This window comes from Eriocheir sinensis, unplaced genomic scaffold (assembly GCF_024679095.1).
Source record: "Eriocheir sinensis breed Jianghai 21 unplaced genomic scaffold, ASM2467909v1 Scaffold419, whole genome shotgun sequence".
Lineage (NCBI taxonomy): Eukaryota > Metazoa > Arthropoda > Malacostraca > Decapoda > Varunidae > Eriocheir > Eriocheir sinensis.
In genome coordinates, this window is record NW_026111742.1 from 109745 (window position 1) to 122898 (window position 13154).

General features: G+C 45.1%; 1 protein-coding gene across 1 annotated transcript in view; it reads right to left on the minus strand.

The window, feature by feature from the left end:
* Positions 1–13154, minus strand: part of LOC126992207 (protocadherin Fat 1-like) — a 30146-nt gene that overhangs the window by 967 nt on the left and 16025 nt on the right. The gene's annotated exons all lie outside the window — the stretch shown is intronic.

The following is a 13154-nucleotide window of genomic DNA, read 5'->3' on the forward strand; positions in this document are numbered from 1 at the left end:
AATGCATTTGTGATCAGTTTATGTATCATCTATTTTGGGGGGTTTATATCATGGCACAAATTTGGCCCATCGCTGCTACACGGTAAAGCCAGAAATTTGGCCCGTCGCTGCTACCAGGGTAACCCCTTGACTGCAGATTTCCTGCCAGAAGACATCACCAAGCTACAGGAATGGAACAAAAAGTGGCTGCTACAATTCAATGAAGAAAAATGTAAAGTCATGCACCTTGGGAGGGAATATCCAGCATACCAATACCACATGGGAAACAAACACTCTACTACCCACAGGGAGTATATGCTACCAGGCTACCAGTGAAAGCCAAATCTGTGCCAATTGCAGTGGACGGGTTAATTGGATTCTAATGAGTAGCTTTGTAGGTCCAAGTTATAAAAGCTTCGTCATTCTACCACTAGTATCCATGGAAACACCTAGGAATCCTACGAAAGCCTAGTCAAGTATGTGAGCTTGGGCACTGAAATGTATAAAAATATGGTCCTTAGGTTGTTGGAGGAAATGTTTTGAGGCAGCAGGAAATACTAAATGTTACAAAGGAAACTGATAACACAGAGGAAATGGAGATAGAAAATGAACACGTTAGAGAAATAATAAGACTCAGAAGACTGACATACAAACTGTTACAAAGAAAAATGATGACTGAGAAAATAGAAATGGAAAATGAACAAGTTAGGGAAATATTAAGACTCAGGTTCGACTCTGGCGACTCAACTCCGACTCTTCACCTATGACCGTGAGTAAGTGGATGAATTACCTCGGCTGTGGATGGTCTGTGCCACGGTGACCTCGCCGGTGGTGGGGTTGACCGAGAAGAGCTCCAGCGCCTCAGAACTGTTGGCTTCATACAAGCGGTACCTCACTTCACTGTTTGCCCCTTCATCTGCGTCACTGGCCTTGACCTGTGATGGCAAGCATGGAGAAAGTATAACAAATGAGATCTATAGCTGGGTAAGGGTAATCTGGAACCACTGCACGTATTCTCAAACTATTCTTCACTGTTAACTCCATCTGCATAATTGGCCTCTAACTGTGATGGTGAGCATGGAGGAGGTATAACAAACAAGATATATAAGTAGGTAAGGGTAATCTGAAACCACTGCATGTATTCTCAAACTATTTTTCACTTCCTTCTCTTTCCCCTTCCCTCTCTCCTTCCTCTTTCCTATATTCTCCTCCTTGTAGCCTTGCTTTACTTGACATTTCCTTAACTTCTTCCTGTCTCCCTCTCTTCCCTTTTTTCTCTTTCCTTTCCCCTCCTTTTGGCTCACAACAAATATTTCCCAAGGCCACGGAGGTGATTGGCTGAGTTCACATGATTGTTTTTCAGTCATGGTGCGAAAGCCTTGTGAATTAAACTATAACTAGACTCATTGGCCTACCCATGGAAATACTAACACAACCTCTACAAAAGCCTTACCAAATACCTATGGGTGTGTAAGCCCAGAAATGCTTGAAAATATGGGCCTAATGCAGCCATACAGTTCCATCGATCAGTTTTCCTGACACTAAGGTTGGTATTCTCAGATGATTCCTTCCCTTACATCGATTTCCAAAGGCCAAAAAGGAGATCAGTCAGGTTCTCATGGGTGTTTCTTTAGATTCATGGTACAGAGGAAGGGTCAGACTACCACCAGGGTCATTAAACTACTCCTGGATATCCCCACAACCCATATGAAAGCCTTGTCAAATATGTGAGCTTGGGTGCCAAAATGTTTAATAATACAGCCTGAAATGGTGGCTTGCAGTCCCTTGTGATACATACATACAGAAACATAGTGCAAAAAATCAACACCTTGACTGAAGATTTCCTACAAGACCTCACCAAGCTACAGGAATGGAACAAAAAGTGGCTGCTACAATTCAATGAAGAAAAATGTAAGTCATGCGCCATGGGAGGGGAAATCCAGCATACCAATACCACATGGGAAACACTCCACTATCCACCACAGAGGCAGAGAAAGACCTGGGAGTATATGTTATCAGGGTACCAAAAGGCAAAATCCATGCCAATCGCAGCAGACGGGTTAATAATATGGCTCCATTGCAGTCCATTGTGATGCCTACATAGAGAAACACAGTGCAGCAAATCAAGGTACAGTACAGTTTCACATAAAACAGTATTATATGGTAGAGTGAAATGGAGTTTAGTGCAGCGGGGGGCAGAATATCGTAGTTATTCTATTTTTTTATTACAGCAAAGGAAGTAGCTCAAGGGCAAAAGATAAATTAAAAAAAAAGTCGGCTAAACACTGACTCTATAAAAGTAGGGGAGTTTTTTCTACAGTAAAGGAAGCAACTCAAGGGCAACAAAAAGAAAGTGTAGAAAAAAGGCCCGCTAATCGCTGCTCCTATAGAAGTGGAGAAGGGTGGCTGAGAGGTCAATATCAAGTGGTAAGAGGACTATGTTCTTATATGATGTAGCGTGGAAAATTAGAGTTAATATTAAATTAAATAAATAATTAATTAAATGAATAAATGAAAGCTACATCCCTTTTTATGACAACCACTAGGGTAGTGAATGGTATGTGGTAGCGGAGCCTACCTAAACTTCCTCTATTAGCCTTCGGGGCGGCCTTCTTTCCCTCGTGGGACGTTGTTCAACTTCGTCCTCATCACTATCGTCCACCGGTGGTACGAGTACTTCCTCCTGTTCGATGAGGATTTGTTCTTTTCCTACATATGGTTTTATTTTTTCGGCCGCACGTTGTATTTGTGTTCCATTGAAAACATTCTCTAGCACATATGCACTTCCATCCCTAAGTATTTCTTTAACTTTGTACGGACCTAACCACTTCACTCCCAACTTCCGCTGTACCGAGGACTCACCTTGTTCCTTTTTCACCCAGACCAAACTGTTAAGTTCTACCCTCTGATTAGTTCTCCCTCGATTAGCCTTGTCTCGCCACTTTTGTGCTCTCTCCCTATTAGTTTCTTTAACCACCTCATGCGCGATTTTTATGTCCGCGTCGTCATCGTCTTGTGGTAAGGGCGCACTTACACTTCGTGGCGCGTAACGAGAGAACATTAGGTAGAACGGTTGCTCCCCGGTGGTTTCGTGCACTGCCGCGTTTAAGACTGTCTGGCACTGCCCGAGATAGTTTGGCCACCGGTGGGGGTGTCCTCGGCACAACGTAGCTAGGACTGATTTCATTGTTCTGTGCATCCGTTCTGAGATAGAGTTGCCTTGGGGATGGTAAGGAGTGCTGAACACCAACTGGGTGCCCATTCTGGTACATAGGTCTTTGACAATGGTTGCGTGGAACTCGCGCGCATTGTCCGTTAAGAGCACTTTCGGTGCCCCAAAATCTCCCATGTACGTTTGCAAACCCTTCACTACCTCCTCCGCTAACCTTGATCTCATCTTTATAAATTTTACATACCTAGAGTAGTGATCTATAAGCGTCAGGACATATCGATGTCCGCTGTTACTCGTGTGCATATCTGTGATGTCCATACTAATTCTCTCAAGGGGTTTATTACATGGTGGAAGCTCTTGCCATTGCATTTGAAGGCCCCTAGCAGTTTTGAGTTGCTGACAAGTTACACATTCTTTAATATGTTTTCTCATATCTGCTCTCAAGTTGGGCCAGTAAAAATAGTCTTCTGCCTTGAGGGCAGATTTGAGAAAACCTAAATGACCCGACTCTCTCTCATGTGCAAAACTTAGAGCCTGCCGCCTTAATTCATTTGGTATTACCAGGGTGTACAATATGGTGTTGTCTTTCTTCCTGCGGGTGGAGTATAATATTTCATCCTCGATGTTAAATTGTGCGAGGGTTGCTCTAGGGTATTTTGAGCGTGGGATACATCCTCCCTCTAAATACTGTCTCATCTCCCTCCACCTTGGTTCCTGCATTTGCAGCTGACTAAACTCTTCTCTTGTTTTTCCCAGAAATAACTCACTTTGGCCGCCCCAGGGTCTTATAGGTCTTACTGGGCGACTTAATTGGTCAGCCACTACGTTCTTTTTCCCTGATTTGTAATCAATTGAAAAATGGTAATCCCTCATTTCTAAAATCCACCGATTCATGCGGGGTGATTTAGTTTTTTGCCTAAAGATGGAGACTAGCGGTTGGTGATCTGTCCGCACAAATACTTTCGTGCCCCACAGGAAATGGTGGAACTGGCGACATGCCAATACTATAGCTAAAGCTTCCCTGTCGGTGGTTGAATACCTCATTTCTGCCGGACGAAGCTTTTTGGAAAAATAACCGATGACCCTGGGTAAATTATTATCATCGATTTGCATTAGCACAGCACCCACATGGGTGAGGCTGGCATCTGTTTCTAGGATGAAGCTTCTTGACATATCTGCCCGTCCTAGGATGGGGGCTGCTATTAATTTCCCTTTGAGGGTCTCGAAAGCCTGCTGACACTCTGCTGACCATTCAAATTGTAATCCCTTTAGGGTTAAGTTAGTTAAGGGGGCGGCTAGTTTCGAGAATTGCCCAATGTGTCGTCTGTAAAATGAACACATTCCCAGGAATCTGCGGGTTTCTTTAACGGTTGTTGGGGCTTTCATTTTCTCAATTGCTTCGATGTTTTTAGGGTCCGGTCGATATCCTTCCCGAGAGACTACATGCCCTAAGAATTTGACTTCCTTTTGCCCAATGTTACATTTTGATAGGTTCAACTTGATTCCTACCCCTCCCATGTGCTCGAAGGTCTCATGGAGTCTACTGAGAAGGGTATTAAAGTCAGGTGCACTTATGATCACGTCGTCTAAGTAAGTCTTTATCCATTCCGCCCTTAAGAGGGGTGCAAGGGCGGTTTGTAACTCTACTAAAAATAGCTGGGGAACAAGACAAGCCAAAGGGTAACCTTTTAAATCGGTATAGATTAATCCCCTCAGTAAATGTGGTTAAATCCCGGCTTGGTTCATCTAAAAGCACTTGATAGTATGCATCTTTCATATCTAAGGTGGCATAGTATTGCTGTCCCGACACTCTCTCTACTAGTTCCTCAAGTTTTGGTAGAGGGTGTATGTCTACTGCTAAATGGGTGTTAACCTTGCGGTAATCCAGGCACATTCTTTTCTCGCCGGACGGTTTACTGACCAGAACTATTGGTGACAACCAGGCGGCGGTAGATGGCTCTATTATGTCTCTCTGCGCTAGGTCCTCTATAATCTCTGCTATCAGCTCCTTTGCTTTTTCTGGGTATCTATAAATGGGGGCCCTGCACGGTACGGGATTCTCGACATTAATGTGGGCTGGGGGCGCTGTTATCAAGCCTAACTCATTTTTGTCTACCATAAATAACAACTCGTGGCGCTGTATTACTTGGAATAATTTCTGTTTCTGCTCTTCATCTAAGTGAGTCCAATCTCTTTCGCTTAATATGGAGTTTAATTTGTCTCCTCTGGACATTTTCCCTGGGACCGCGTCATTTTCGGGCCCCATCGACTCACTGATCGTGGTTTTTAAGCATTTTGCCTCCGGAAACGTTTCAAGGTTACTGTTGATTATTTCATAACGTGCCAGGAATATCCCTTGATGTAGTGTTAGGTCTAATTTACTATTATTGATCATTGGGAGGAAGATGGTTTTTTCCTCGGTTACCTCCGTAATGAGAGGCAACCCTCCTTGCACGTTCTTATGTTCCGGGTCAACCACCAGGGTAGTACCAGGTGCTTCATCCACTTTGATTTCCCTCATAGCAGCACTGAAAGGTGGTAATTTTAATTTTGCTCTTAGTCTCACGAAAGCTTTGGCCGGGGAAGATTTGTGGGTGGCAATGGATTTGATCTTTATGTGCGTCACCTTCCCGTAGCGATGTTCATGATATTTAAGTGGGTAGGTGACATTATTCCAGGTAATTTTCTTGTTTCGGTGGTCAAGGGTTAGGGTTACTCTTCCCAGGGCATTCATGCCCAACAACAAGGCTGGTTCTAAGTAATCATCGGGTACGATGGCTAGGGGTACCTCTAAAGGTTGATTGTCACCAACTATGATGGAGGTAGTGGTTTGCCCTAGGATTCTGAGTTTCTTCCCTGTGATACCCTGTAATTGCGGGATGGTTTTTCCTGTAACTACCTTCAGATTGAGTTGTTGCACCACACTCTCTTTGATTAGTGACATTTCGCTACCAGTGTCGAGCAGGGCCTCTAGCATATGGCTTTTGATGTTGACTGTGATTATTGGGGACCTAGCTTGCGCCAGTCACCGTGTCTGAAAGGTCTTCCTCCCTGGACAACCAGGGTACCCTCTTCGGCAGTTCATCCTCAAACAATCAAAACACGAACCGGGAAGCGGATTCTTAAAGCATGACTGCACGTCGTGTGTTGTGGACCTACAATACGGGCAGTACACTGATGTCCTTCTCTCTCGAGGTTGTTTCTTTTGCTCTTCCCACCGCTCTAGTCTGCGCTCGATTCGATCGAGATAGGAGGCTAAGGCGGTAGGTTCGGCCAAGGATTCAGCCTTCGGGGACGTTAATGGTGGTGCTCCAGTGCTTGATGCACCAGCTGGAGGAGCGTCGTCCGTCACCATAAAGACACGGTCTTTTTTCCTTGCTTGGGCAACTAGTCGTTCCACCTCTAGTTTTTCCATAAAGGTGTCGAGTGGCACGTGATTATCCATATATATTTCTAGCCTGTCTCTACTATCTCGAGGCATTCCCTTTAGCAACTTTGTTTTTATCAACTTTTCCCTCTTTGGCACTTCTCCTGGATTTGATTTTACCTCTAGGAGTGCGAATTTACATTTAAGTTGGGTGACAAATTCGGTCGCGTCTTCCTCATATGAGTATTTGAGGTCATTTAAGGCGTCGAATACCTTTCCTTTACTTTGATCGGTTAGTTCTTTGATCAGTGATATCTTGAATTCTTCCCAGTCCACCACGGGGCCTTGCTTCAGAGTGCTTTGAATGTAAACTGCTAATTCGGCGTCTACTCGACTCAAAGCTATTCTTTTTCGATCTTCCCCCCGTGGGGTGCATTGTTCTATCTGGGAAAGGAATACCTCTAATCTGCCTCCTCCTTCTACTCCCTTCAAGTGTCTTCTCTCGAGGACGGGTATGTCCCTTGGTTTAAGTAGTGGTTTGGTAGGCGAGTCTTCTTGGCTTCTACGTAATCGGTCCACTAATTCTAACATTGATGTTTTTAGAAAATCTACCTCTTCCTCGAGTTCTTCCATTTTCACGGTGTCACCCGCTTGTGGCTCTTTCTTTGACTGGGTTTGTACCCTAGGGTCTTCTTGATCAGTGTCAGTACGCTGTTGGTCTGGGCAGTGTTCACTTTCCCATGGACCCAGCAAGTCAGCTATCTCTACCTTTATAGTTTTCTCCATTGTGTCAAAATTTCCTATGTTCCCTCAGTATCAATATTTACAGTTTACTCTACTAAAGAGAAGAGAACAGTCAAAGCAAACTAATAAAACATATATATAAAACCCATAAACTCAAACGAAACCACCTTCGAACACATGAGCAAGGGAGGTTAAGCACTTGTTTGATCGTGATAATTACCGCGCCATTGCAGACTACCACTTTCCATTACTCTGCGAGAGACTCTTACCACGCGCTCGCTCCTTCCACCTCCTCCCTTTCCTCCTCATATACTGCCTGAATGCAGTCATCCTCAAAGAAATTCCCGGCTTTTCCTCCCGGGGCACGAAAAGTATCTACCTGAATGTCCTGCTCCTCTACCTCCAATTCCCTTTGAATATGACTATGCCCTATAAGTGCTACTCTAAACATGTTCTCTGGTGTTATGAACACCGAGAGAGAAAAACAAGTAAATGCAAAGACAAAAATTTTTTTTATGTCTGCAAAGCAATAGGGCAGCGTTTCTCAACCGGGGGCCCGTGGCCCCCCAAGGGGGCCACGGGCCTTCGACCGGGAGGCCACGAGCGGACACCGAAAAATGCAAAGTTTGCTGTGAAATCAAGCAAAGCACGCTCCAGGCTAGCCTTCAACTTGATGAGTCTACCGACACCGCTCTGGAGAGCCAGTTGATCGCCTTCGCTCGCTACGAGAAAGAAGGAAAGATGAAGGAAGAGTTCTTATTCTGCAATACCCTGCCAACCACAACGACAGCAAAAGATGTCAAAGCCATCGTGGACTCTTTTTTTGAAGTGAATGGACTCAGCTGGCAGAATTTCAAGCAAATTTGTACTGATGGTGCCCCAGCGATGATTGGCGTTAAAGGAGGGTTCGTCACGCTTGTGAAGAATGAATGGCCCCACGTGACGTCTTCCCACTGTTCACTACACCGATATGCTCTTGCGTCAAAAACTCTACCGCCGCGTTTGTTGGAAGTCATGGACGTTGCGGTCAAAGTGATCAACTTCATTCGTGCGAAGGCCAAAAATCATCGGCTCTTCCAACTTCTGGCCAACGAAATGGGAGCGCAACATGTGGGACTTCTGTTTTACACCAAAGTTAGTTGTCTATAGAGGGTGAAATGCCTCTCTCTGTTGTATGAACTCCGGTTGGAGACAGAAATTTTCCTGCGAGAGAACGAAAACAACCTCCATGTCCACTTCGACAATGAAGAGTTCGTCATGATGCTCGCCTACCTGGCCGATATATTCGGCCGACTCAACGAAATGAACCAGTCTTTGCAAGGCCATGATGTGACAGTCAGTGACGTTCAAGACAAGCTTGCCGGACTGTCTGCTCGAATGGGAGTCTGGCAGGCACGAATCGAGGCCGGATCCACAGCCTCGTTTCCTTTCTTGGACGAGCATCTGCAGACGCAGAGGATTGAACTTCCATCGGCATCAAAGATTGCATCATTGGACATCTCGACATTCTCTCCGCTGAGTTCAAATCTTATTTCGACGATGCTCCATTGGATGTTCCATGGCACAGAGACCCATTCAACACCGAAATTGAACCTACTGAAGACGAAGCAGAGGAGCTCGCAGAGTTGAAGGTCTCAAAAGCAATGAAGCTGGCCTTCAGTAACAGAAGACCTCCAGCTTCTGGTTGTCTGTTCAGGATGCATATCCACTACTCAGCAAGAAGGCATCCGAAATGCACGTTCAATTCGCCACAATATACCTTTGCGAATCTGGATTTTCTGACCTGGCGACCATTAAAACGAAGTCCAGCAACCGTCTTGATGTTGGGAACGATATTCGCCTTGCTGTGTCCAAGACGGAGCCAGACATAAGAGGCCTCGTCACACGAGCCCAACAGCAAGTGTCTCATTGATTATATTGTTCAGCAAAAATTTTTACTTTGATTTATGATTTTAGTGACTGAATAAACAACATAAAACAAAATCTGCATTTTTTTTATTGAAGGGCAGGGGGCCACGAGTGTTAGCCACTCAGTGAGGGGGGCCATGGGCTATCAAAGGTTGAGAAACGCTGCAATAGGGCGACCAACAATCAATCAACAGAAAACAAAAAAAAAAAATATTAATTATACTATCTAGTTAACTCTGCTTCAACAAGGGGGGGGGGGAATGGTTCACAGGGAAATCCCACCGCAAAAGCCACCATATGTAGCGTGGAAAATTAGAGATAATATTAAATTAAATAAATAATTAATTAAATGAATAAATGAAAGCTACACCCCTTTTTATGACAACCACTAGGGTAGTGAATGGTATGTGGTAGCGTGGTAGTTGTCGAGCGCTGGTCCCGGATGTTAAGGCCTCAGGACAAGTGAACACTCGTTCCGAAGTTTGTGACCAGAAGGGCGTTACTTGTGTGGTTAATTATGGAGGGTGGGAGGATTTCCGTGGGAACCACTTTTGAGACAGCATTAAGAAACTGGATGGTGATAATGTACTATGGAGGGGATGTGTGTATGGTTCAGTAATTTCCAATGAGCAGCAAAACAGGCTCCAAATGATAACACTCAGTAAGGTTATATATAAATATGTATTTGGTTTACTTTAAAGGTTAGCGGAGTGCTAATAAAAATATGAAAAAAAAATGAATGACCGACAGGCTGTAGGCCTCTAAGCTAGCTAACTACCGGCACAAGGGAGATTTGGGGAATACACAGAATGCTTAGCTCTGTAGTTGCTGGATGCGGAGGAGGAGGAGCTGGCGTGAGTGTCGGGCTCGGCAGAGGACGTCCACGATGGGAATGGGCGGTCCTGGTGCTGGACAGACGGGCGCTGCTTGATGTAGAGATGGAGCGACTCGGGTGGTATGAAGAGGCGGGCGCCCTTTGATGTAGGGAGCAGCTTGGGGCAGTGGTATTTCGGGCCCCAGGACAGTCGAGGGGCAGGTTACCCCGCCATACAAGTTCCCATCCTGTAGTCCGTCTCACCCCGCAGGCCGTGGGTGGTTTTTCGGGGGGGGGCTGAGTGGAGAGGTGGACACCGCTCTCAACTCCAACTCCAACTCGCTGCCTTTCCTTGCTAGGGCTGCTGCACGTCTCCTGCTAGCCCGCCTCACACAGCAGGCCGTGGGCGGTGTGTGCGTCCTCCAAGCTTCTGGCTTTCTGCAGTGGTGCTTGCCTCCTCAAGTCTACCCCGCTTCTCGTCCTTCCTCCTCACGTCTACCCCGCTTCTGGTTGCTTCCTCCTCCTCCTCGCTTACTCATCAGCTTCTCTCCTCCATCACGTGATCTTTTAACCCCGCATTACTGACTCTCTCCCTTCCGGAACATTCTTTTACAATCAAACCCCTACCTATCTAACTAACTAGTTATTGGTCTCTTGGAGGGGTTCGAGGCTTTGAGATGAGGGATTTCAGTAACTCGTTCATATATTCGCTCATTCGCTCGCCGTGTTATCTTCTCATAACCTTTTACGCACTTACATTCCTCAGCTACCCATTCACTCTTTCACTCATTCACTCACTCACGCACGCTCCCACTCGCTCACACTTACTCACTCTGTCACTCACCGACTTACTCACATTCTCTCATTCATTCATGCACTCGCTTACACTTACTCTGTTACTCACTGACTTACTCACATTCTCTCGTTCATTCACATTCGGACCGTTACAATGAGAAGAAGCAACAGGGCAACAGACAAAAAATATTACACTGACGAGTTTTTTACAGGGAATATGGAGGTTAGAAAAGGAAAAAAAGACCTCACTGCTTGCTGGCCCTAAAATGACACACTAATCACCGCCAGAGAAACATTATAAAAGAAGGAACAGGGCAATAGACAACAAATAGTACACTTACGAGTTTTTTTACAAGGAATACGTAGGTCAGGCAAGAAAAAAAAAAAAGACCCTCATTGCCTGCTGGCCCAAAAAACAACAGATTACATAATAAACTTACTGGTTCTTTACAGAGAATAGTAGGTTAGAAAAGAAAAGGCCTCACTGACTACTGGCCCAATAAATAACAGACTAAAAAATAGATCTACTGGTTCTGTTCAGAGAATGGAGACAGCATAACAACCGAAATTACTAGCTAGGTAAGGGTACTAAAAGCCAGGCCTGTATGGACCATATTGGCTATACAGGCAGCGCCACACGTGGCCACTCAGTGAACTGTCAAAGCAGTACTTTCCACAGAACTCAAGCTATGTATTAGTGCGTCTGAGGCTGCCTCCAGGATACAAGGCCTTGGTGCCGCCACCGCTCCAAGCCAACGACTGCACACACTTTCCTCCTACCCGATTTCCTGACTACTATTAAATAGTAGTCAAATTTTGACATGGAGAAAAACTGAAATCGGGTAGGAGTGAAGAGTGTGCAATCATCGGCTGGGGGCGATGGCGGCATCATGGCCGTGTATCCCTGAGACAGCCTCAGACGCACTCTAGTCTATAACTTGAACTCTGTGGGAAATTCAGCTTGGAGTTGAGTGGCCACATGTGGCGCTGCCTGTATAGCCAATACAGTCCATTCTTAGACTATTTTGGGTCTCTCAACAAATATTTCCAAAGGACATAAAGGAAATTAGTTGATTAAGGCGCCATTCACACTGTGCTGACTCTGGGCCATGACAACCCAGCGACTAAGGGCACACAAAGTCTTGGGTGTGAAATGCTGATGTGAAAGGGTCGCACATGGTCGGAAAGAGGTCTAGAAACGATTGTCAGATGCCGAGTCGGCACAGTGTGAAGGGGGCCTAAAAGTCGCTGAGTTGTCATGGCCCAGCGTTGCCACGGTGTGAACGGGGCCCAACTCCTCCCTGCCCAGTGTTCCCCACCTTGAGAATGGTTGTCCTGGGAGCCACGTCAGTGTTGATGTTCGCCTGATACTCCGGCAACATGAAGACTGGTGGGTTGTCGTTCTTGTCGCGGACCGTCACACGCACCGCCGTGAAGCTGGCCCGGCCCCCCTCATCCATCACAGACACCTTGAGGCTGTGCACAGGCAGGGACTCGCGATCCAAAGGTGTCTCAGTGTATAGGTTGGCTGGGAAGGGGTGAAGTTTGTATGGTATAAATTAACAAAGAATGAGGTCCCCTTTTTTTTTTTTCTTACAGGAAAGGAAGCAGCTCAGGGGCATAAAAGTGTAGAAAAAAGCCTGCTAAACGCTGCTCCTAAAAAAAGGATAGAAGTAAAAAATGGCCAAAAGAGATGCCAGTTTCAGGTTATATAGAAAGTTTCTTTAGTAAGGATGCAAATGTGATTTTTCCGAGTCAAGACATATGGTGACTGTTTGGTAATCGTCGGCGTTTTGTTAAGTTTGGGTAAGTTTAGGGTATCTTTCATTCAAAGCCTCACAACAGTATGCACTAGTGATGTGGTTCCTTGAGGTTTAAAATGTAGGTAAATAAACAAGCTACTGTAATGCTGTCTCAGGGAAAACTTCAATAAAATATGACTGGAAGAGCATGTTTTCCATCCTTTTTTTTTATCTCCTTAACCTTCTATTGCTACCATTACAGTTACTACTATGACTACAACTACTTTTACTACTCCTACTAATACTATCAACAACAACAACAACATTCATACATCAAACCTTCAAATGAAATCTCTTACTGCAGGAACCTAAAATTCAAAAGTATAGTACAAGCAAATTCAAAGGGCCGTATTACTAAACATTTTGTCTCCCAAGTTCACATATTTGGCAAGGCTTTCGTAGGAGTTTTGCTCATTTCCAGGGGTAGTTTTAAGACCCCGGTGTTAGTTTGACTCTTCTTCTGTACCGTGAACCTAAAGAAACACTCATTAGAACCTGATTGATCCCCTTTTTGACCTTTAGAAAAGTTGATGTGAGAAATGAAATTGTCTAAGAATACCAACCAATGTCTCT